This window comes from Silene latifolia, chromosome 6, assembly GCF_048544455.1.
Source record: "Silene latifolia isolate original U9 population chromosome 6, ASM4854445v1, whole genome shotgun sequence".
Lineage (NCBI taxonomy): Eukaryota > Viridiplantae > Streptophyta > Magnoliopsida > Caryophyllales > Caryophyllaceae > Silene > Silene latifolia.
Window position 1 is genome coordinate 111,247,587 of NC_133531.1, and position 22,801 is coordinate 111,270,387.

General features: G+C 40.3%; 1 pseudogene; it reads right to left on the bottom strand.

The window, feature by feature from the left end:
- Positions 1-563: 563 nt before the first annotated feature.
- Positions 564-663, bottom strand: LOC141588968 (small nucleolar RNA R71; annotated as a pseudogene).
- Positions 664-22,801: the final 22,138 nt, after the last annotated feature.

Genomic DNA, 22,801 nt, shown 5'->3' on the forward strand with positions numbered 1-22,801 from the left:
TTTTGGCGCCGCTGCCGGAGAGACGGTGTAATTCTGTTTGCTTTATTTTTAGTTTATTTTTCTTGTCTCAAGGAACATTGGTTCCTTGAGGCCGTTGCTTACCTTTGCTTCTAGTTTTGCTTTTGCACAGTTAGAAGACAGGTTTTTGAGAGGAAGGCTTGAGTACTCTTAGTTTTGCGAATATGGCTACAATATATGATAATCTTCAGCCAAAGGAGCACCACCTTCCAAAGGGGCACGTGTTACCTACTCCCACTACCGGTAACTTCGAATTTCGTTCCTCTTATATCGATTTAGTGGAGCGAAATCGGTTCTTTGGTTCACGGATGAGGACCCCTTGAAGCATATGGAAATTTTCACGGACTCATCATTGCTCCATACCTATACCAGCTGGGGTGACTCAGGATGAAGTAAAGGGGGTGATGTTCCTATACTCCTTGAACGATTCGGCGCGAGATTGGTACCGTTACCTTGATAGGGTAGCAGCTGGAGTCACAGATTAGACATCTCTAGCATTAGCCTTCTACAAGAAGTACTTCCCGCTTTCAAAGACTGATGCCTTGAGGAGCAAAATTACAAATTTCCAGCAAGAAGCTGATGAGGGTTTTGTGAGGCATGAGGACGTTTCAAAAGTTTGGTCCGAGCTGTCCCTCACCATGGTTTCCAGCAGTGGTATCTTTGCAACTTATTCTACAATGCTTTATATGATGATTACAAGGTCATCCTGGACACAGCTGCGAATGGTAGGTTCCAAAACAATACCGGTCAGAATAGAGCTTGGAACACTATTGAGGAGATGGCGGTCCATAGAGCTGACTTTGGGAGTTCACGTGGAAATTCACGGAAGCAAAGTAATGAAATGAGTACCGTTGTGACACTCATTACTTCTATTACTGCCCGTCTCGAGAAGCTCGAGGCCTCTGAAGCTTCCAAGGAAAGAGTTGAAATTCCTGTCCATAATTCAGATGAGACCGCGAAATTGAGAGAAATGGTCCAAACTCTTTTGGTTCAAGTGGCGAATATAGAAGCAGCCGGGATTGAGTCCTCAAAGAATTTTGTGAAGCAGTTGGAGAATATAGAGGCTAAGCAAGTCGCCAATTCTTCAGGAAAATGTGAAGGGCCAATTGAAACGATTAATGCCATTAATCTCAGAAGTGGCCTCTCTTATGAAGGTCCCGACAAGCCAAGAGGAGACTCGGGAAATGATGAAGAAGCTAGTTTAATTTCTGGTGCAAAAACGAGCTCAATTGCCAGTACTGCTGGTCGATCGACCACTACTATCAGTCGATCGACTGAGACTCCTGACGAAGAAGTCTCTGTCCAGGAACTGTTCACACCCAGCCAGTTTGGTCGATCGACCACTCCTATCAGTCGATCGACTGGGTCTCCAGTGCAGGACGCAAATCCGTCAACTAGTTTGCATGATTCTTCACTCATTGATGATTTGACGAAAGTTTTAAACTTACGGAAGCCGAAGGTTGCTGATCCTACGGCCAGTGTTGCAGTCCCGTATCCGGAGCGTTTAAAGAACACTAAGCTGGAGCACAAGTTTGGTATTTTTTGGAGATGGTCCAAAATCTCGAGGTAACAATTCCGTTCACTGATCTAATTACCCAGGTACCCTCTTACGCTAAATATATGAAGGACATTTTAAATCGTAAGAGAAATTTTCGTGATGATGGTAATGTTGCTTTTGTGGAAGAATGCAATGCTCTTTCACAAATTAATATACCACCTAAATTGAAGGACCCGGGTAGTTTCTCTATTCCTTGCACTATAGGTAACCACGAAATTGGAAAGGCCCTTTGTGATTTAGGGGCCAGTGTCAGTGTCATGCCGTACTCTGTTTGCGAAAGGTTAAATATTGGTAAACTTAAGGTGACCGATATTACCGTTCAGATGGCAAATAGATCGACTCAGAGACCTATAGGAGTTCTATAGGATGTACCCGTTCGAGTGGGTAAGTTTTTTATTCCTGTCGATTTCGTTGTTTTGGATATTGCAGAGGACAGTCAGATACCTATTATTTTAGGTAGACCATTTTTACATACAAACAAAAATAGATGTCAAACGCAGAATCATAACCTTAGAGGTAGGGGATGACACCATTGAGTTCGATCTTGCTTGCAAAGCGATCCGAACTCTTGATGATGATACGTGTTATTCCATTGATATTGTTGATGAGTGGTCATTACTTGTAATTGGAGGGAATCCTTAGCCAAGGATCCCTTAGCCGATCTAACCCGTTTAGATGAGTGTGCGGAGTATCTGATGGAGAATGCCGAGGAGCCAGTGCTTTGGTAGCCTCAATGGAAAGTCATGAGCTCACGAGAGAAGAAGATGAGAAGCTCTTGAGCCTGGCCAACGAGAATTTGGTAAACACCCGCTATTCCATTGAAGCTGATTCTGTCTATGCTGTAGAGGTAAAGGTGCCAGAGCGTAAGCCACTTCCTCCTAATCTTAAGTATGTTTTTCTAGATGATACGGAGCAGTACCCAGCTATTGTTAGTGCTAAGCTCAATGATGACCAGCTGTCTGCTTTGATGTGTGTGTTTAAGAAAAACAGGAAGACTCTAGGTTACTCTTTGGATGACAGTAAGGGCATCAGCCCTGATGTTTGTATGCACAAGATAGAGCTGGAGGAAGGCCACAAGCCTTACAGACAGGGTCAACGCAAGTTGAACCCGAAGATGCAGGAAGTTGTTATGGCTGAGGTGATGAAACTACTTGATGCAGGTATTATTTATACAGTTGGCAACTCCAAGTGGGTTAGCCCAGTTCAGGTAGTCCTGAAGAAAGGAGGGACTACCGTGGTAAAAAATGAGAAAAATGAATTAATACCAACTCGAGTAGTGACAGGGTGGCGGATGTGCATTGATTATAGACAGTTGAATGCCGCCACCAAGAAAGACCATTTCCCTCTCCCTTTTGTTGACCAAATGACTTAAAGACTTGCTTCTAACAAATTTTTCTGTTTTCTAGACGGATATTCAGGGTTCTTTCAAATCCCTATTCATCCGGATGATCGATAGTAAGACCACTTTTACCTGTCCACAGGGTGTTTTTGCATATCGTAGAATGCCTTTCGGATTGTGTAACGCCCCAGCTACCTTCCAGAGGTGCATGATGGGGATTTTTTCTGATTATATAGAGAACATTATGGAGGTATTCATGGATGATTTCTCAGTTTATGGTAGTGACTTTGATCGTTGTTTAGCTAACCTTGATAAAGTCATGCAGCGTTGTATTGATGTTAATCTTGTTTTAAACTGGGAAAAGTGTCAGTTTATGGTTAATGAGGGAGTTGTGTTAGGGCATCTGATTTCTGATAAGGGTATACATATTGACAAAGCAAAAGTGAAGGTGATTGAGCAATTGCCTCCTCCCGTGAATGTTAAAGGAGTGAGGAGTTTCCTTGGTCACGCTGGTTTCTATCGGCGTTTCATTAAGGATTTTTCAAAAATTGCTAAACCACTTACACAATTGCTCCTTAAGGATGCTGTCTTTGAGTTTACTGATGAGTGCCTTTTAGCTTTTAACAGGTTGAAGGAGGCTCTAGTTTCTGCACCAATCATTCAGCCGCCTGATTGGGATCTCCCATTTGAGATTATGTGTGATGCCAGCGATTATGCAATCGGTGCAGTTTTGGGACAACGAAAGAACAAAGCTTTGAATGCCATATACTATGCGAGCCAAACTCTGGATGAGGCTCAAGTCAACTATTATACCACTGAGAAAGAGTTTCTAGCTGTAGTTTTTGCGTTAGACAATTTCGGTCTTATTTGTTAGGTTCTAAGATTACTGTTTATACTGACCATGCAACGCTGAAGACTCTCTTTCTCAAGAAGGATGCGAAGCCGAGGCTTTTGAGGTGGATAATCCTTTTGCAGGAGTTTGATTTGGAGATCAAAGATAAGAAAGGGGCAGAGAATGTGGTGGCTGACCATTTATCTCGCCTGCAGCTGACAGAAAGGGAGGATTCGTTACCTATTAATGATTCTTTTCCTGATGAGAGTCTGTTAGCTATTACTACTTCAGGGTCTTATCCACCTCCGTGGTTTGCTGATTTTGCTAACTTTGTTTGTGATGGGTAGGATACCACCCGAGCTTTCATGGCGCGAAAGAAGCGGTTCGCTTATGATGCTAGACAATACTTTTGGGATGATCCTTATGTTTTCAAGGAATGCGCAGACGGTCTTATCCGGAGATGTGTGCCTCAATGGGAGGTGAAGGATATCCTAGAAGCTTGCCACTCTTCTGCCTATGGTGGTCGCCATGGTCCGTCCTGGACTGTGGCAAAGGTACTCCAATCTGGTTTCTATTGGCCAACTTTGCATGCAGATAGTCGCAATTTTGTTGCTGAGTGCGATGCTTGTCAAAGATCGGGGAATATTTCAAGAGACATGAGATGCCACGGTAGGCATTCTTGAGGTTGAGATTTTCGATGTCTGGGGCATTGATTATCAAGGACCTTTTCCGAGCAGTCAAGGTAATAAATATATCCTCGTAGCTGTAGATTATGTGTCCAAATGGGTGGAAGCTATTGCTACTCCCCATTGCGATGCAAAAGCCGTGATTAAACTGTTTAAAAAGATTATTTTCCCTCAATTTGGTGTCCCTAGGGTCGTCATTAACGATGGGGGAATGCATTTTAAAGAGAAACAACTTAGTGCTTTATTGACTAAATTCGGTGTCCAACATCGTAGGGGTTTGGGGTATCATCCCCAAACTAGTGGTCAGGTTGAGATTTCTAACAGAGAATTGAAATAAGTCTTAGCTAAAGTTGTTTCTAAATCACGGAAAGATTGGAGTCTTAAGTTAGATGATGTCTTATGGGCTTATAGGACCGCGTTTAAAACGCCAATCGGGATGTGACCATACCGATTGATTTATGGTAAGACATGTCACTTGCCTGTTGAGTTAGAGCGTAAGTCTTGGTTGGCTATATGTGATTTGAATTTGGATCCTAACCTCTCTCGTGAGAAACGCATGACACAAATTGAATGAGCTGGAGGAATTTAGGTCACGCCCTATGACAATGCTAGGATCTACAAGGAGAAAACAAAGCGCTGGCACAACAAGAGAATTATTAAGCGCGAGTTCCATATTGGCGATAAGGTACTCCTTTTTAATGCTCGTATCCGTTTATTTCCTGGTAAGCTGAAATCCAGGTGGACCGGTCCCTATACGGTCACAACAGTTACAAAATTCGGATCAGTTGAATTGGAAACCTCTGCTGGAGAAAGGTTCAAGGTTAATGGCCAATATGTGAAGCATTATCACGGATCAGACGAATTTGTTGGGAAAGTCGAGGTACTGTACTTCGACCCGTTATCGGATGATGCAAAGTGAGGTAAAAAGGTCGTGCGAGACCTCTTAAACCAGCGCTAACCGGGAGGCAACCCGGGTTGTAATTATTTGTAATTAGGAATTTTTTTTTTCATTTAAATTTTGCATTTTGAGCTTTATTTATTTCTTTCTAATTAGCAACTTCTTGGTTTGAAATATGTGCGCCTTTGAGAATTTTTGCAGGAATTTATTTTATGCAAAGTACGTAAAGTGGTTTACTGAATTTTCATGCGAGAAGAACGGGAAATTTAAGTGGTAAAATGAATTTTTGACGATTATGAGACTAACTGCTAGCGTTTGCAGTCGATCGACTAGGTTACTCAGTCGATCGACTGAGGAGGAGAAAGCAGCAGCTACTGTGTAAGGGGGAGTGGTCGATCGACTGGGTCATGTAGTCGATCGACCACCACGCGAAAGAACAGAAGGGCTGTTTAATGAAGACTGGTCGATCGACCGGGTCAAGTGGTCGATTGACCATTGCGCGGGGATCAGAATGCAACTCATAAGGGAAGTTTTACTTCATCCTTCATTCATTCTTTCACTCTTTCTAAATCAGAAAATCAGAGCAAAACCTATTTTCATTCCCTTTTTCGCGATTTCCCTGCATCCCCCTCTTAATCTTGATTCTTCTTACTTTAATCTTCAAGTTATCATCAAAGGTATGTCTCTAATCTCATTTCCATCCTTTTTATTCGATTTTTATGCAAGTTTCATGCCCAAATTAAGAGCATTGTTCCTTTGAGATGGAAAAATTGATTTGGGATAATCGATTTCGGGGTTGATTTTTTATCAATTTTTATGCTTTAATTGCTTGTTATACTCTTTTCCCCTTGATTTTCGAGATAATCTAACAATTAGGGGCAGCTTAATTCCGTTTTCCCCAAATTTTCGAAACCCTAGGTTGATTTTTGATCTCTGATTTTTTGTCGGGTTTTCGTAAATTGTCAAGGTTAGGGGAAGCTTATTACTGATTTGTTGTTCGCAGGAAACAACAATGTCAAAAGGAAAGGAGCACATGTTTGAAGGGCAGTCTAGCTAGGGCGCTGCAAAGCGGCCACGAGGTCCGCCACTGATGATTGAGGCTACTACGGATAGTCTACCTGACTATCCGCTGGTTATTTTTTCAAACTCTACTCAGCGCGCAAAGTTCGCTCTTTTTGTCGCGAAAATGAAAGTAACAGCCACCCGGTTTCTTCACAAACCCACTTTAGAGAAATTGGGCTGTTATGAGTCTGTTGTGTCCCTGCTAAATGGGACAGGAATGATGGGTCTTGTGGACATGGCTGAGTTCACCTATTACATTTTGACCCTCGAGTTCTTTTCGTCTTATGCTTTTGACTCGGCCTCTTTCGAGGATGATAAGACTAGTGCTTGCATCTCTTTTCGGCTATTTAATGTCAACTACTCCCTGACATTAGCCGACTTTGCTGGATTTTTGGGTCTGTATTTCGAGGGTAGAACCTCGGACACTTCTGATATTCACCGAGTCATGTGGTCATGTATTAGTGATTTTTACGGGCCTAAGAGGACGGGCACTTCCGTCCACTTGCCCCCTCTTCGTTATTTTCTACGGCTAATGGGTAATACCATTTTCGGCCGTAAGGAGTCGAATAATGTGAATACTATTGAATTGTCGATTTTAGCGGGCTATCTGAACATTGAAAGTCGGGTAGCCCGTATTTATAATATAGCTTATTTGATTGCCGCTCACTTTCAGACTGTAAGTGAGGGCACTTTGCCCACTATTGCTTGTGGCGGGTTGGTGACGCGTATCGCCAACCGCCTTGTTCTACTTTTTCCTCGAGAGGAGGCCCCTATAGACCCTGACCTACGCTTCATGGATCTTGCTTACGCGCAGTCCGTGAAGTGGATCGATAGTAGGAGGCGGTGGAAGATTGATTCTTTCATCTGCGACCTCATCCCTGTCCTAGGCTACCCTCCTATCCTGCCCCTCACCACTGTTTCGGGGGCAGCTCGCCCGCCCTTGCCTAGTTACAGGCTCCCTATTAGGGCGGGTACTGCTACTGCTAGCACTTCGATGAGAGCTCATGCCTCCTCTTCACAGGCACCCTCTTCCTCCACTCCTGCTCCCACCAGCTTCCCGGTCACTTTCCGTCCCCCTCCACCTACTGTTATCCCTCCGGTCATGGACCAAAAGGGGATGTCACGTGTGTTGAGTGACTTGTGCAGGAGCTTTGACCAGCACAGACTTGACACGGCCTTGGCCCTGTACCCAGTTTACGAGGAATACGCCCGGGGAGGGATGCTCCCACAGGGTGCCTGGACTCACCCGTCCTTCTTTGTCCCTCCGGTGGGTGGTTACCCTCAGCCTGCTAGGAGACCTCCTCCCACTACTACTACTGCCGCTGCTGCTGAGGCGGTGGAGGAGGAGAGCGACTCGGGGTCCGGAGAGTCTAGTGGTGAAGAGTACGACGGTGGCGATTAGAAGCTGGTGACCTCCCCGTTTTTGGCTGGTTTGGGGAGGTATTCTTTTGTGAGTTTCCGATCCTTCTTTATTAGTTTCTTTTTATTTTGTTTTGCTTTTATTCTTCCCTATTTCTGCTGGTGATTTGCTGCTGAGCACAATGAGGACATTGTGCGTTTTGGTTTCGGGAGGGTATTTGCATATGTCTTTTGCATCTGCATTTATTTTTACTGCATTTCAGTCACACGTTTACTGTATTTTAGCTTGCATTTGTGTTATTTCAAAAAAAAAAAAAAAAAACAAAGAAAAAAATTGAGAAAATTCATAAAAAAATCAAAAATATCACGTTTACCTTTGCATATAGTCGAGTCGGATTGGAGTTTATTAATGATGATTTTGCACTATTAGTCAAATATGCCATTCCTTGCCTTTTCACAGCTGCTTAGCGAGAATTAAAAGTGATTTCTCAAATTTTGTTATGGAATTCATTTCGGGTAATTAGACTTGACTCATTACTTTTGGCAAACTACTTATACTTTCTGAGATATAGAGCCTTTAACTGGTGACATTCATGACCGGTTAATTTAGGATTGAGAGTAGTACTCCCTTCATTTCATGTTTTGCACGTGTATGAGTTTTGATTGCTTATTGCCTATACGCATCGGTTTGTGGTCGGTATTACATGTTTTAAGAACTATTGCATCTCCCCCTTTCTCATTTTGCCCAATTTAACTCCACTATAAGCCATAACTGCCAGTTGCCCTCAACTACATCCCATACTTAGCCTACCATTGTGCCAAGCTAGGAAGTAGTAGAGGAATTTGTCGAATTATAAGCAGTTTTGGTTCATTTTTGTAATGTTGGAGTGAGTATTTATGAGAGGTGGAGGAGTTGTAGGAGTGTCAGCCTGAAGAAAAACAAAGGAGAAAATCAGGAGAAGAAAGAAAGAAAAAAAAAAGAGCTCAGAAAAATGAAAAAAAAAAGAGGATGTTCACCTGGGCAGAGAGCACTGGAATGCACAGGGTGGTCGATCGACTGCCATCACTGGTCGATCGACCACAGCTCAGAAGTTGAAAAAAAAGAATGAAAAAAAAAGAAAAAAAAGAAAAGAATAATAAGAAATTTGAAAAAAAATATATATTAATTTGGTTGAATTGAGAACACGCCTCATGTGCTTATTTCATGAATTGGAGGTGTTTGTTTTGGGATATTGTGTTGCTTAGTCTTTTAAAGGCATGATTTATATTTCGAGTTGGAGGAACGGGATACGGTTTCTGATGGTTTGTTAGGTGCTAGCTTGGCTCTTACCTTCACATTTCCATACTTGTTTTGCCCTTTTCTTCCCACTTAACCTCACATATCCAAATCTTGCAATAGTTCGGCATGTAGTAGTCCTTGACGGTGGTTATGCGTGTGTACGGTAGTTAGAATCATTATTCATGCTAGTCAAGCATACATGTTTTGTCGGTCGCAGTCTAGGTGAGAGTCTATATTTTCCTCCCTCTATTTTACATATATTCTTACCATTTGCTTTGCTGAGGGAAAAGTGACCCGGGAGAGTCCGAATTTATGAGTCTTGCAAGGTCGAACGCCCGATTTAATTCCATGATATGCATAAGTTTGTTCACTTGATTTGAGATTTGCGGTAGTTGACTAAGTCCATTAAATGGTTTGGCATTGACTTGTAGTTAGCTCTGAGATATACTCCTTTCCATTAGGTTTTTATATGGGTCATAGTGCTTGCTTGGGGACAAGCAAGGTTTGGTTTGGGGAGATTTGATACGTGCATATTCTATACACTTTATTTGAAGTTTTGGCACGTATTTCCATGCATATTAGCTAACTTAAAGCTACTATTTCTCCCGAAACCGTTTACTTTGCATTTTCTATGATTTATTGTAGGAATGAGTGGAAGTGAGCTAAATCAAGCCTAAACCGTCCTCCGGAGGCAACTTCAGGGAACTTGGAAGAAGGGAGCTCGGATTCACCCACCTTGGGATGCGTGCATTGGAGTGAAGAGCTGATTTGAAGAGAGAAAGAATCCACAACACAGGTCAGTCCAGTCGATCGACCATGCTATACAGTCGATCGACCAGAGAAGTTCAATGAAGGCTTACGCTCAATTGCCCGATCGATCGAGCATGCTGACCGGTCGATCGACCAGTCTGCGAGCTGCGTTTTATTTCTTCGTGTTAGACTTTTAAAAGCCCAATTGTAATCAACTCTTTTTGGGCATCGCTTATCAGTAGAAAGCGGCTACAATTTTAGGTTATGCTTTTGATTATTGAAGAACTCAGTTTTAGATCTAGTCTAGAGGAAAGAAAGTGGGACGAAAATCCCGAATTCAATTACTTTGTTCATCATTTTAATTAGTAAGTTTATGCAAATTCTTCCTTCTTTAATTTCTTGTTATTTCAATTCTTGTTTTACCAATTTAATTTCAGCAATTAAGTTCTTACCTTTTGTCTTAATTTCAATTCAATCATGTCAAACTTGTTCTTTGTTATCAATTTTGCAATTGTTTTAGTTTTGAATATGCATAGCTAATTTTATTGATTGGGGACGAGGTGAGCCATGGCATTAATTAGGGTCAATTTATTAGTATAAATTCTTACGTATCGGTCTTGTTGTCTTTTGATAAACCTTTTTACTAGATTGAAAGATTAGTAATTTAAATTATCACTAGATTGGAATTTCCTTTGAGCGAAAGCTTTGAGAAATTCTTGGGAATTAGTAGACCGTAAGGTTAATTTGAGCACAGATCGGAAGGCTTGCTCATATTCCCTGAGACCGTATTATAAGACCTTTGCTACCTTATTGACCTGACCTTAGCCATGGTGAACCGAAGTTCCCGATCTCTTTTTTATCTTGTTGAGAAATTTCATATTTAGCATTTAGTCTTTAGAATAAACCAAATTCAAAACCCCCACTTAATTGTTACTTTTATAGACTGGAAATAGCAAACAAAATTAATCTTGTCTCTCTGTGGTTCGACCCTTAATATCACTAGCTATAGTTTTAGTTTGGAATTATAAATTTAATTTTGATACAAAACGACGGTATCAGTAGTCTTGTGTGCGGTATCTCGGACATGCTTTCAAGGTAGCCTCTGAGTCGGATACTCCGTCTACACCTTGTGTTGGTCTTACACTTGTTAGTCGTATTCTTGTAGAAATGCCATAATACCATCGTATGTGCTTGATATGCATTTACGCCCTACTTGTGCTGTTCTGGCAAGTACGGGTTTGGCCTACTTGTGCTGTTCTGGCCATTGTGGTTTTGGGCCACTTGTGCTGTGCTGGCAAGTGAGTCTTATCTTAGTCTTTCCGTCACTTTCGTGCTATTCTGGCGATTGGGATACTCGGTCTCCATGAGTATTCGAGTCTTGGGTGCGTGGTGTGCTGGCGCACGTTGAATCGGGATGTACACCCGAGAATCTCTATATTAGACTAAGACCGTATCATTATCGTAGTCCTACCCGGGGAAATTATAGTCTAAGAGTAGTAAATGTCTTGCATTATTTGGATGGTTACTTTGGTCATATCTTCTTGAAATACGTGCTCGTGGCTAAGTGGTCGTGTCTGTTTCCTTGTCTTTCTTCTGCATTTATTTATTGTTGCTTATGCTTACTTACTTGTTTATTCCATCATTTCTTTTATCCTTGTTGGTTTAAACACGTATGATCCCATGTTTAGTTATAAGTCGATTCACTCATAACTTATCTAATATGATTATTTGTTCATGTTCTTTGTTATGTTCGTTTTGACATAATGTGGCTGGGAGAACCCTGAGTTACTCCCCACTGATTGTGGCTTTCATGTTTACATGATGACAGGTTTGTGAAGATGCATTTGTGGGGTTTAGACGTGTGAGCTAGCGAGCACCTTGGACTAGTAGTCGGTTTAGTAGAATTGCTTATACTCACCTTTTATCATTTGTCATTCGAGGGATATATTTTCCCTCACCTTGACTACCACGTTTGTATAATTTATATATTTATTTTCGCATTCTCTAGTTATGTTTTAGGTTTTAATGAACCCGCGCTTTAAACTTTAAAAGTTTCAAAAAAATTCCTAATTTCCGTTTGAATTTATAAGTTATATTTTCCGCGTTATAGCGGGGGTTCACATTTTCTCACCCTAATCCTTAGGCATATGTCTCCGACGAGATGTGTGAAATTGGATATAATCATCGAGTTTAAGAATTTGGGAAACCTAGGAAGGTATGCTAGCCTATGCAAAGCTTTGAGTTGAGTGAGTTGATCATGATAGACAACCTATAAATAATGAGTGGAGTGCGACCAAGGTTGGATATTTAGCGGTTTCTCAGACTCATATAGTTAGCAAACGGAATTTAAAGGACAAGTGAGAGTGACCTTATTGAGTATGACTCGGGTATCTTGGAATAACATATGTTTGAGTTGGGATTTATGGAATGATGAGAGAATAGTGAGGTACCAAGAGTAAAAAGAGAGTGATGACACGAGTTGATAAAAGTTTTTGGAAGGCGTGAGATTTGACTTAAGGAATGGTATGAATCGAATAAATGGTGACAAAAATTTATGAAACCGGAATATGAGAGTGAACACTAGAACGAGGGATGAGTTGGAGATTTTGCAAGTTTTGTAGCCAACATTCAATAAGGAATTCTTACAAGTTTCGGGCGAACCCTTGTGAGGAGGTCGCGTTGTCGGCCGTGACATAAGAGGGAAGAGTTTGAGTTTTAATAATTGAGATATATGATGGTGAATTCAGTAATACCAACCTTGGTTTTTGCGGTCATGAGAGTAAGAGTGTGACGTAATGCTTGTGAGAATTCAATCATATTGCTGAGGTATTTTATCATTTGTGTTATATAGTATGACCGGTTAATTTAATTATGTATGCATGGAGTGTGAAAGTAGTAGGGTGAAACTTTTGCCTATGAGTGATAGTGTAGATGTTGTTTATGAAGTTGCCTCCCAACCGTTAAGTGAAGCGCCCACGGTGTACATCGTGACCTTGTTGTAGTGCTTAATTGAGTGATGATGTTTTATTATTCCTTAAGAATAATGAGTGGTTAGACCGTGACCACTAAATAGTATGTTTGTGTTGGTAGTATGTCTCGGATATTTTATCTTAATTGTGTAGTAATGATGGTCATAAGGCAAAGAGTTGGTGTTTAAATTTTGTTATTTAATGGTAGGTTAGTCACCATCGGAGTTTATCAGCATTTGTGTGATGAAATGGGAAAGCTTGGAAACGAGTTTGAGAACGAAAACATTCTGCCCAGGTGACACTTGACCGAGTGGTCGCCTACTCGGCCGAGTGGCCTCCTACACTCGACCAAGTGGCCTGCTTTGACCCTTGTTTTATCTATACTCGACCTAATATTGGGTGTAAACCCTTATTTTCACGATTTATAATGGTTGCGGTTTGTGTCGGATGAACATGTTGAACCCATATAGATGAGACCTTGTAAATTATTTACGTTCGACCATATTATGTGACAATTGCTATTTAAAATTGAGATTTAAAGGAAAGTTGTTAATTGACATGCGTAATTGGATAACAAAAATGTGTGACAAATATGCGTGGTGCGCGTTAATTGCCATGAATTCATTTTGGTATGATAACAATGTCCGTAATATGTGAGTTTTGTCGTGCTATGTGTATCGCATAGTAATCTTGAATGCATAATCAGAGTCTCATGATGCTAGTAACGGAAGTATTGAGGATGGATGAGAACGGATGTAGAAACACTTGTGTGATCATGTGGTGAATTTGACGCGGTATATGCGTCGCATGATGTACGTAAATAGGAATGTTGAACATAGTTGAGTCACGTAATGAGAAATTTTGCATTATTTGATTGTTTAATGCATTCCGCATATTCGTGATTGATGTGCATACTTGTGAATGTATGAGATTTGACGTGATATAGATACGTAATAATAATCGAGTTATACCCCACGATAGATATGTATTCATATAACGAGCAAGAGTTAGAGTTATTATGGGATTAGAGTTTCAAACCGTGGGCTGGACTTTGTGCTTTGACGCTTGGGAGGCTCGTCAAGTGGGATTAGATCGATGGCATTATGATTATATAAGATTTTATTACGGATTTGCAATAAGGAAGAAAGAGTGATGAACCCGGAATATGGTCATTTGTGGAATTTGGTAACGAGCGTATGAGAGCAAATTATGAAGTTTGACAGTTGAACTTCGGGACGAAGTTCTCTTTCCGGGGAAGTGAATGTAATAACTCGGAAATTAAAGAAGAATAGAGTATGACACGTGAGGAAGTAATGAGAATTTAGCAAAGAACCTTGGGATAAGTACGATAAATATGTGTGGTTAATAAGAGTGATAATGACAATAAGAATCTTGACGGACTTTATGATAGAGTAAAATGGCGAGACAGTACATGATTGAGAACCGGTAATGAGACTTGAGAGAAGATTGAGGAATAATTGTGAAAGGAGATAGCATGTAGTGAACTTCGAGGACGAAGTTCATTTTAAGGGGGGAGGATTGTAATACCCGGATATTTTGGACAAAGGATCTCGAGACACATGAGGGGACCTATGTGTACTCGAAAGTAAAGGATGACTGTACACTAGACCAAGTACAATTAGCGCTAGACCGAGTGCAGTTGGCACTAGACCAAGTGCAGCTGGCACTAGACTAAGTGCAGCAGCACTCGACAAAGTAAAGGTGGCACTCGACCAAGTGGAGGTGGCACTCGACCGAGTGCCACCAGCACTCGACCGAGTAGCACTTAACTCGACCGAGTGCCCTCTGGGCAGTAACCCAGAGCTCATGTTGTGTGTCACTCGACCGAGTGGATGGTTCGCTCGACCGAGTGGATAGCCTCACTCGACCGAGTGAACCGAGCACTCGACCGAGTGAACCGAGCACTCGACCGAGTGCCCTGTTGCTGTCACTAGAAACACGTGTAAGCCTTATCTCTTTACCCTCTCTTTTCATATTTTCTCCCCATTTTTCACTCCTCACCTTATCCCTCTATATCTCAAAAACTCACAAACTATACACTACACATTACCCACAAGATCTAGTTCATTCATTTGAAGATTCACTCCCTAAGTCCTGTTCTTGCTCATCCTTTGATACTTGTAAGTTTATACTTATTTTCTCCCTTTGTTATTTAACTAGTAAACCCTAACCTTGCTAGTAGTTGTATGATGGGATTTTAATTAGGGATTGATTAATTAAGTGAAGTAATTAGAGAGTAATTAGTATTATTGGTTGTTGTAGAATGCCTTGTGATTGTTATTATGTAATGTATGTAGACGGTTTTAGGAGATGGATCCTTGGTGGTTTCGAGTAGCTTATGGAGTATGCTAAAAGGTAGGTTAATCCTACTCGGTTTAGATAAGTTTGGATGGTCATATATGTCATTATTGTGTAGTCATTACATTACACCATGTTTGCTGAGGATTTGGATGAGTCTCATGTGTATTGGTATTGCATTATAACATGGTGTTGGTTTGTAACAAATCGAGGAGTCGGGATATTGAGGAATGGATGTTTATGTGGTATTTGGGGATTGTGTTTCATAATGAGTCGGTAATTGGCATATTGTGTGGTGTCTTGCATTTATTGTGTTTGTTATGTATATTAGAGGATATGACGGCTTGTGATTGTTTGGTTGTTGTCGAGGAGACGAAAGGCGGTTGGGAGACTGTCTTCCGCTTGAGTCGCCTCTTGGAGCTGGGTGTGTCCCGGTACCTGCGTGGTTGTGGGTATGCCTGGGCATGTCCCGGTACCTGGGTGGTGGTGTATAGTCATGAGTTATGCATTTCATTGGCATGTTGCATATTTACACATTGTGTCGTGTTCTATATTTATTTATTGAAACTGAAGTGTTTGGGTTGTGTGTAAATTGTCACCTATTTCCGGGGTGGCCTGTGTCGATCCATATGATATTTCCGATCATATGGGGAGCAGGTTGAGTAAAGGTTTGCATGTTGACATAGGCAGTAGGTGGATGATATAGTCATAGACGAGTTGTACTTCATTTATTTATTTCTTTATGGTTATCAGGTTATGTAATTCATTAAACATATTATTTATAAAACGTTCTTTGATTGGAGTTTTGAAATATTACCTCGGGTAACCGAGATAGTAACGCCTTCAATTATCTTGGCCGGATATTGGGGGTGATAGTTTTTGTAGGAGAAATGGAGGCCCAACAAGCATCCGCCAAGATAAGGGGAGGCCCACGGACCGACTTAATCGACCCAAAACCCGAAAAGAAGGAAGAAAATCACGCAAAAGGTGGGCTATCTAGTCCACCGTGCACGTTCAGTCCAATCGTGCGAGTTGAGAACATCGGAGTTAGGCACCGTGCATTTTCAACCGTTCAGGGCGAGTTGGACCGTGCAACTTGAAAACCTGCAGCCTTATACCGTGCGAGTTCAACCGTGAAACACGAGTTGACCGTGCGACTCTCACGGTTGACTCGCGGACCCTATGAAACGACCTTGTTTTGCGTGTCTTTCGACTTATGTATAAATAATAGGAACCATGAAACTTTATGCACCTACCTTTTGAAATTTTCTAAGTTAGAAAGAGAAATACCAACTTTCTTTGTAATTTGGATCCAGTTCTCCATCTATTATAAGGATTCAAGCTTTCTTCATCAATCTTTCTTCATTGTTCTTGTGGTTCTTCATTGTTGGTATACTTTGTTCTTCCTTTTCTTTCCTTATTGTCATTTGTTTACATATTAGTTAGTCTAAGGTTTGAATATTTTAGTTACTTCTTCATAACGGTTTCTCCTTTATACTTATTTGATGTTAGAAATTGGGTCAATTAGTGTTTCATCATCTTTCTTTTGTTAATTTCATGATTAATTGTCCCTCTAGTAGAATCTAAATCTTTGTCTTAAATGTGTTAAAGTCTCTTCCTTTTTCTAGTAAACCATCTTAGTCTTAGTTTAATTAGTCAATACTCTTCTTTCACATAATTAATTGCATCCTTAGTTATAAGAATCAATTTAATAGCATGTTTAATTGCAAAGTTTCTACCTTTATCAATTGTTTAGTCTTAATAAACATGAATAATGAGTAGTCCCTTTACTAGGGTGCGATTGAACCCCGACATGGTATAATTTATCTAATTGAGTTTTATTAAATTAGTTATTGAGGAGGGATAGTTGGGTTTAAACAAAGGATTTGAATTGTTTGTGTCTATTTTGGGATAAATGTCGGCTTTGACCCTTGTCCACCAACGGGAGTTGGTTAGATTAGGATTGATTATCCGTTTTAAGTTCGCGTACCAACTTGGGTTGAGCCTGGGATGGAGAACCCAAGTGGGGTGCCTTTGTTTGTCGGTTTGAAGTTCGCCTTCGGGAGAAGAGTATGGATGACCGGGGGTCTATCGCGGGCTTAAGCCCTTGATCTTGAGGAGAGTTGAGCAGCGTGGGCCCGTTTTGGTGAGCCTTGAGTCTTGAGTCGGGGGAATTCGAGTCATGAGCCTGGGAGGGAGTTGATTCACTATCACTAGCACTACGCCAAATAAGTCATCCAATAACGGTCAAATAATGCAATTACCGTTATTAAATTGAAACACGGAACCGTTATTGCAACGACTGTTGTTAAATATATACCACGGTTGTATGACCGTTATATAACATCAATAACGGATCTATAATACCGTTATCACTACTCAAGAACTGTTATAAAACTGTTGTTAATTATGTTTATGGCAACGAGTATACTTTTAAGAAACCGTTATTAGATATTAATAACGGTTTCAAACCCGTTGTCCTAGTTTACTATTGACAACGGTTTAGTGGTTCCACAACCGTTGTTAAATGTTATCTATGATAACGGTTCATTTTGTTATCTTATTTAATTAAATGTCAATATTTAACAACGGTTTTATTGCGTGATAAATCGTTTTTATATTTATCAATTGATGAAACTTTGACAACGGTTCTTCTTAAATTAACTGTTGTTAACATTTTGAAGTCGACAACGGTTATCGTTCGTTATCTTATATTTTTGACGGTTTGAATGGGGAGGGAAAAGATGTCAACGGTTATTTATCTAAATAAAACCGTTGTCAAATAATTGTTTACAACGGGTTGTTTTTAACCATTTTCGTTTTTTTTTTTTTTTTTTTTTTAAAATAAATAAATAATTTTAGCTTGTTTTAGCAGCTGCTGAAATGCTAGTTTTTCAGCAGCGTTTGTAGCAGCTGCTGGAATGCTATTTTTCAGCTGCTGTTGAAAATAGCATTCCAGCAGCTGTGCACCGCAAAAATTCAATCCTGCATCAAAATATTACACCCCGTGATCAATTAAACCCAGTTTCAAAATAGTACAAACAGGATGATTAAAAGCCAAAACACAACTTCCACAAAAAAACAAAAGAAGCCAATACACAATGGCTCTATATATATACACACACACACACGTACATAAAGCATGAGCAAACTATTGAGACTCCGCTAATGAAACAACATAACTGGCCCACATATTTCTCATCCGATTGATGTCCTCTGGCGAATATTCTGGGGCTTTGTTGGTATTAGTGGAAACTACAATTCAAAATATATATAATCAAAATAGATATAATACATGGAAGTATACATAATTGAACTCAATTTACATCTAAAATAGTTTTTAAATCACACTAACCCGTATCGGAATGGTAGAAAGTTTTCCGTCGATAACCTTCCACATAGAGTGACAAACGTAAAAGGCGCATTGTTTGTCGTCTGGTGCTTTAGGAGACTATTATATAAATCACACACAAATTAGCTGAATTAGATAATCAACCTCTCGCATAAACATTAATTAAATGGTACGAGTAATTATTAAGAATACACTTACTATTGGCGTGATAAAATTGAGATCAATGTTGCTTTCATATTTCCCAAATGGACATAATCTTTTTTTCGCTTCAAAAACACTAATTCATAAATATACACACATGCCATTATTATTTGCATATATATGGCTCAAGTCAAACAATAAAAAATGACATTATTGAAGGTTTTAAACTTATTCAGTTATCATCCTTACACAACTATCAGAGGGTTTGCCTTCGCGAGAGTCAATCCAGTACACTGTTTTTGTTTCCACTTGGATTGCCAGTATCACCCAATGCTTCCTATTCATTTTGAGACATTGAACTGTTAGTTGATTTACACGCATTTAAGCATGTTAATAATAAATTTATAGAACCGTGATTCATTACAATAATCACGTACTATACATACATATTCTCATTATAGGGGGCAAGTCATAGTTTTTGGACGACATCAACCGACGAGCGATACTATTGATTTGTTCTTCGTATGAAATTCTGTTAACAGAGAACGCCTTAGGACTCAAGAATCCGTAGGCGTGACTAGGGACCTTCCACTCAGCGAACTGATTATTGAGGTACCTATTACGCCACATGGAACGAAGATTGTTATTGTAATTGATAATTTTAACAAATATCATGATTCGTAAATGGAAATGACTAAATAGTTATATTAATAAAATTTACTTCATCCAAATCAAAATGTGAACAGCATCTAAATTGTCAAGGTCGACAAATTCCATCAGTTGCTTCGGGTCCAGTATGGCTATATCAGCTGCTCGCATAACTTCCTTTTCAATGCTAATCATGACTACATCACCTGTAGGTGACCTCTTTATAGCCAGGTTGTGCAAAGCCTTCAGCAAAGCAGTTTTCATCTTTTTCTTATATTCAGACGATTCATAATAAGAATCATAAGCAGGCTTGCCTGCAACAACTTTCGTTAACGTAGGAGTAATTGCTTTAGCTGCCATCATGGCTTTGCTTAAGTTCTGTAAATGTAAAGATTAAAATACTTACGATATATTAATATTCGTACCCTAATATATTTAAAGAACAAGTGACCCCCTCAGTAAAGATAACGTCTGCATATAGGTACCTCGGGAATGACAACATTGATGAGTTTGTCATGCCATTGCACATAAGAGCTTAGGGCTTCTTTCAAATAAGTGACCCCCTCTGTAGGAAATGGTACTTTTACCTCCCCATACTCGTCTTTATATAATTGGGACACTTCCACTTTCCTCCAATTGTGACGAAGGGGTATACCATGAACCTTAACTTGCTGAAGCCGGTCGTAATTGAACATGTATCCCCTGGCAACAACAACTTTCTGTTTCCCCTGTAAATAGGACAGACGACAAGCCACCTTGAAATCGCCCTTGACGTCAGCTTTAATCAATTAGTACACATACATTCACTACCTTTAATAAATTTCCTAAGTAAAAAACGTGTATGATATGAATAATTATAAACTAGCAGCTATTACCTTTTTCGGTGTTGAGAAGACCATCTGATCATCAACTACCTCCACTTTATCCTGTTCACGGCCTTCTTGGCATCCTCTTCCTCTTCAAATGCCTGATATCGATCCTCGACTCCCACTTCAGTCTCCTTTCCCATTTCCTTCTCCCTTATCATGTCATCCTCGGCTTCCTTTTGTACATTAACACTTGTTCATATAACACGTACTTATTTTCCAAATCATATAACACACTATATATAAGACAAATATTATTACCTCTTTTTCCTCCTCCTCTTCCTTCTCCTTCTCCTTCTCCTCCTTCTCCTTCTCCTCCTCCTCCTCCTCCTCCTCCTCCTCCTTCTCCTCCTCCTCCTCCTCCTCCTCCTCCTCCTTTGCTTCCTTTATGACTTCTTGAACCATATCCAACTCTTTTTCTGATGGCTTTTCCCCAGTTTTCAACATTCTCATCATCAACCTGGCTATTTTATGTAGGTGTGTAGTAGAAATTAATGTCAGTATATATAGTTGTAAATTAGTTACGTTGGTTCAAATACAGTATTTATAGATTACCTTCTTGGAAGCATCACTACGTCGAGTAGTTTTCCCAAAATACTTAGTGATACAACCAAGCGTTCCTACCCCTCTCACACGACTTGGATGCTCTGCTTTGCCAACATACTTTCCCAAAATACTTAATGAAACATTCGTTCCTACCAAAATACTTAGTGATACCAATACAGTATTTATAGATTACCTTCTTGGAAGCATCACCACGTCGAGTAGTTTTCCCAAAATACTTAATGAACCATGATAGTGAAAAATGAGAGAGGTAAATACATTTCAAACTCACAAAGACTAGTGACGAGGATCTCCTGCAAAGTTCCCGCTTCATCGGGATCAATGACTTTATTGTTGATTGATTTGAAGAAATAGCAAAATCTAATTATAGCATGTCGAACCGTTGGAGGTAGAATGGAATGAACGGCCACAACTAGTAGTTGTTGCATCAATTTATGTCAATCATGTGACTTTAAACCAGTAAGTTTTAGGTCCTGTAACGAAACAAGGCTTCTAATATTAGATGAATAGCCCTCTGGCACCTTAATACCATGCAAGAATTCGTAAAACTCTTTTCTCTCCTTTTTTTAAAGAGTATGAGCTGCAGGCGGCAAAAAAGTCCGATTTCCTTTTATTTTAGCTGCCAGCTCGGGCCTAATACCCATCTCAACCATATCATCCCTAGCTGCCTTGTTATCTTTTGTCCTACCCGGGACATTCAACAAAGTATTGATTATATTATCACAAACGTTCTTTTCAATGTGCATAACATCTAGGCAATGTCTAACCGGGAGGTCACGTCAGTACCGAAGTTTGGTAAAAAATATGGTTTTTTTTTTATAACCACGAGTAGACAACTAAGGTCCCTTCTTCCCATACGTTATCTCAATATCTTTCACTTTCTCATACACTTCATGACCATTCAAAATCTGAGGACTCCCACGTTGCTCAGGACACCCGGCCCATTAAACGCCTTGTGAAGCTTACGATAATGATGATCAGGGCATAACCATCGACGATTTCCCCTGTACACATGCTTGCGAGAATGCTTCAAATATTCTGATTCAACATCCCCTCCCCCCCCCCCACACACAATGGGCAAGCCTCTTTCCCATGTACAATATGTCCAGAAAAATCGCCGTACGCCGGAAAGTCAGTTATGGTACACAATAAGATAGGTCTCAGATTGAAACTTTCCTTCTTATAACCATCAAACACCGGTAGCCCTCTTTCCCACAGAATCTTCAGATCATCTAGAAGTGGTTCTAAATACACATCTATGTCATTTCCAGGTTGTCGAGGGCCAGATATCAACAAAGACAACATCAGATACTTCCGTTTCATGCAAACCCATGGGGGCAAATTATAGATGGCCAACACAACTGGCCAAGTACTGTGTTGGGTACTCATGTTTCCATGAGGGTTCATTCCATCTGTGGAGAGCGCTAGACGCAAGTTCCTTGCTTCTTTCGCGAAGTCAGGATATTTAGCGTCAAACTCTTTCCACTGTTGACCATCCGCTGGGTGTGATGTGACCCATATTTGCGCACATTTAGTCCCCTAATTGAGCCTATTTTGCATACTATTATAACATTCCATAGCCATTTTATACATCAAATGCTTTCTATTTTGCTTTCCTACCGCCTTGTGCTTGTTTTGTAGGAAATGAGACAATTAGGCGGAAATTACCGTCTCTTGAGCTTATTTGGAAGGACATTTACGATCTTGGTTAAACGAGTGTGGAAGAAGAGGCAAGAACTAAAGACCAATATTGCAAGAATAAGAAGTATGCGAGAGGAAGTACTCTAAACAGCAATCCGAGCGTCCAAAGCGTCAAGACGCTCGTCCTATGCCCCAACAATCTGAGCGTCCCGACCTTCAGCCGCTCGTCTTACCCTGCCCAGAATCCGAGTGTCCTACCCTTGAGTACGAGCGAACCACGACGTCTTCAGCAAGGATGCTCATCTCTCCAAAATACTTGAATTTCCCTACTTATAACTTAGAATTGTTAATTACTAATTTAGCCTTAGTTAACCTAATGAGGCACCACTATATATACCCCATTTGATGATAATCAAAGGGGGCTTCCACATTAGAAAATCCTCTTAGAATATATTAGGATTAGATTAGGTTAGATTACTCTTTAATCTTTCCACAAATTTCACATTAATCTCTCCTTAAT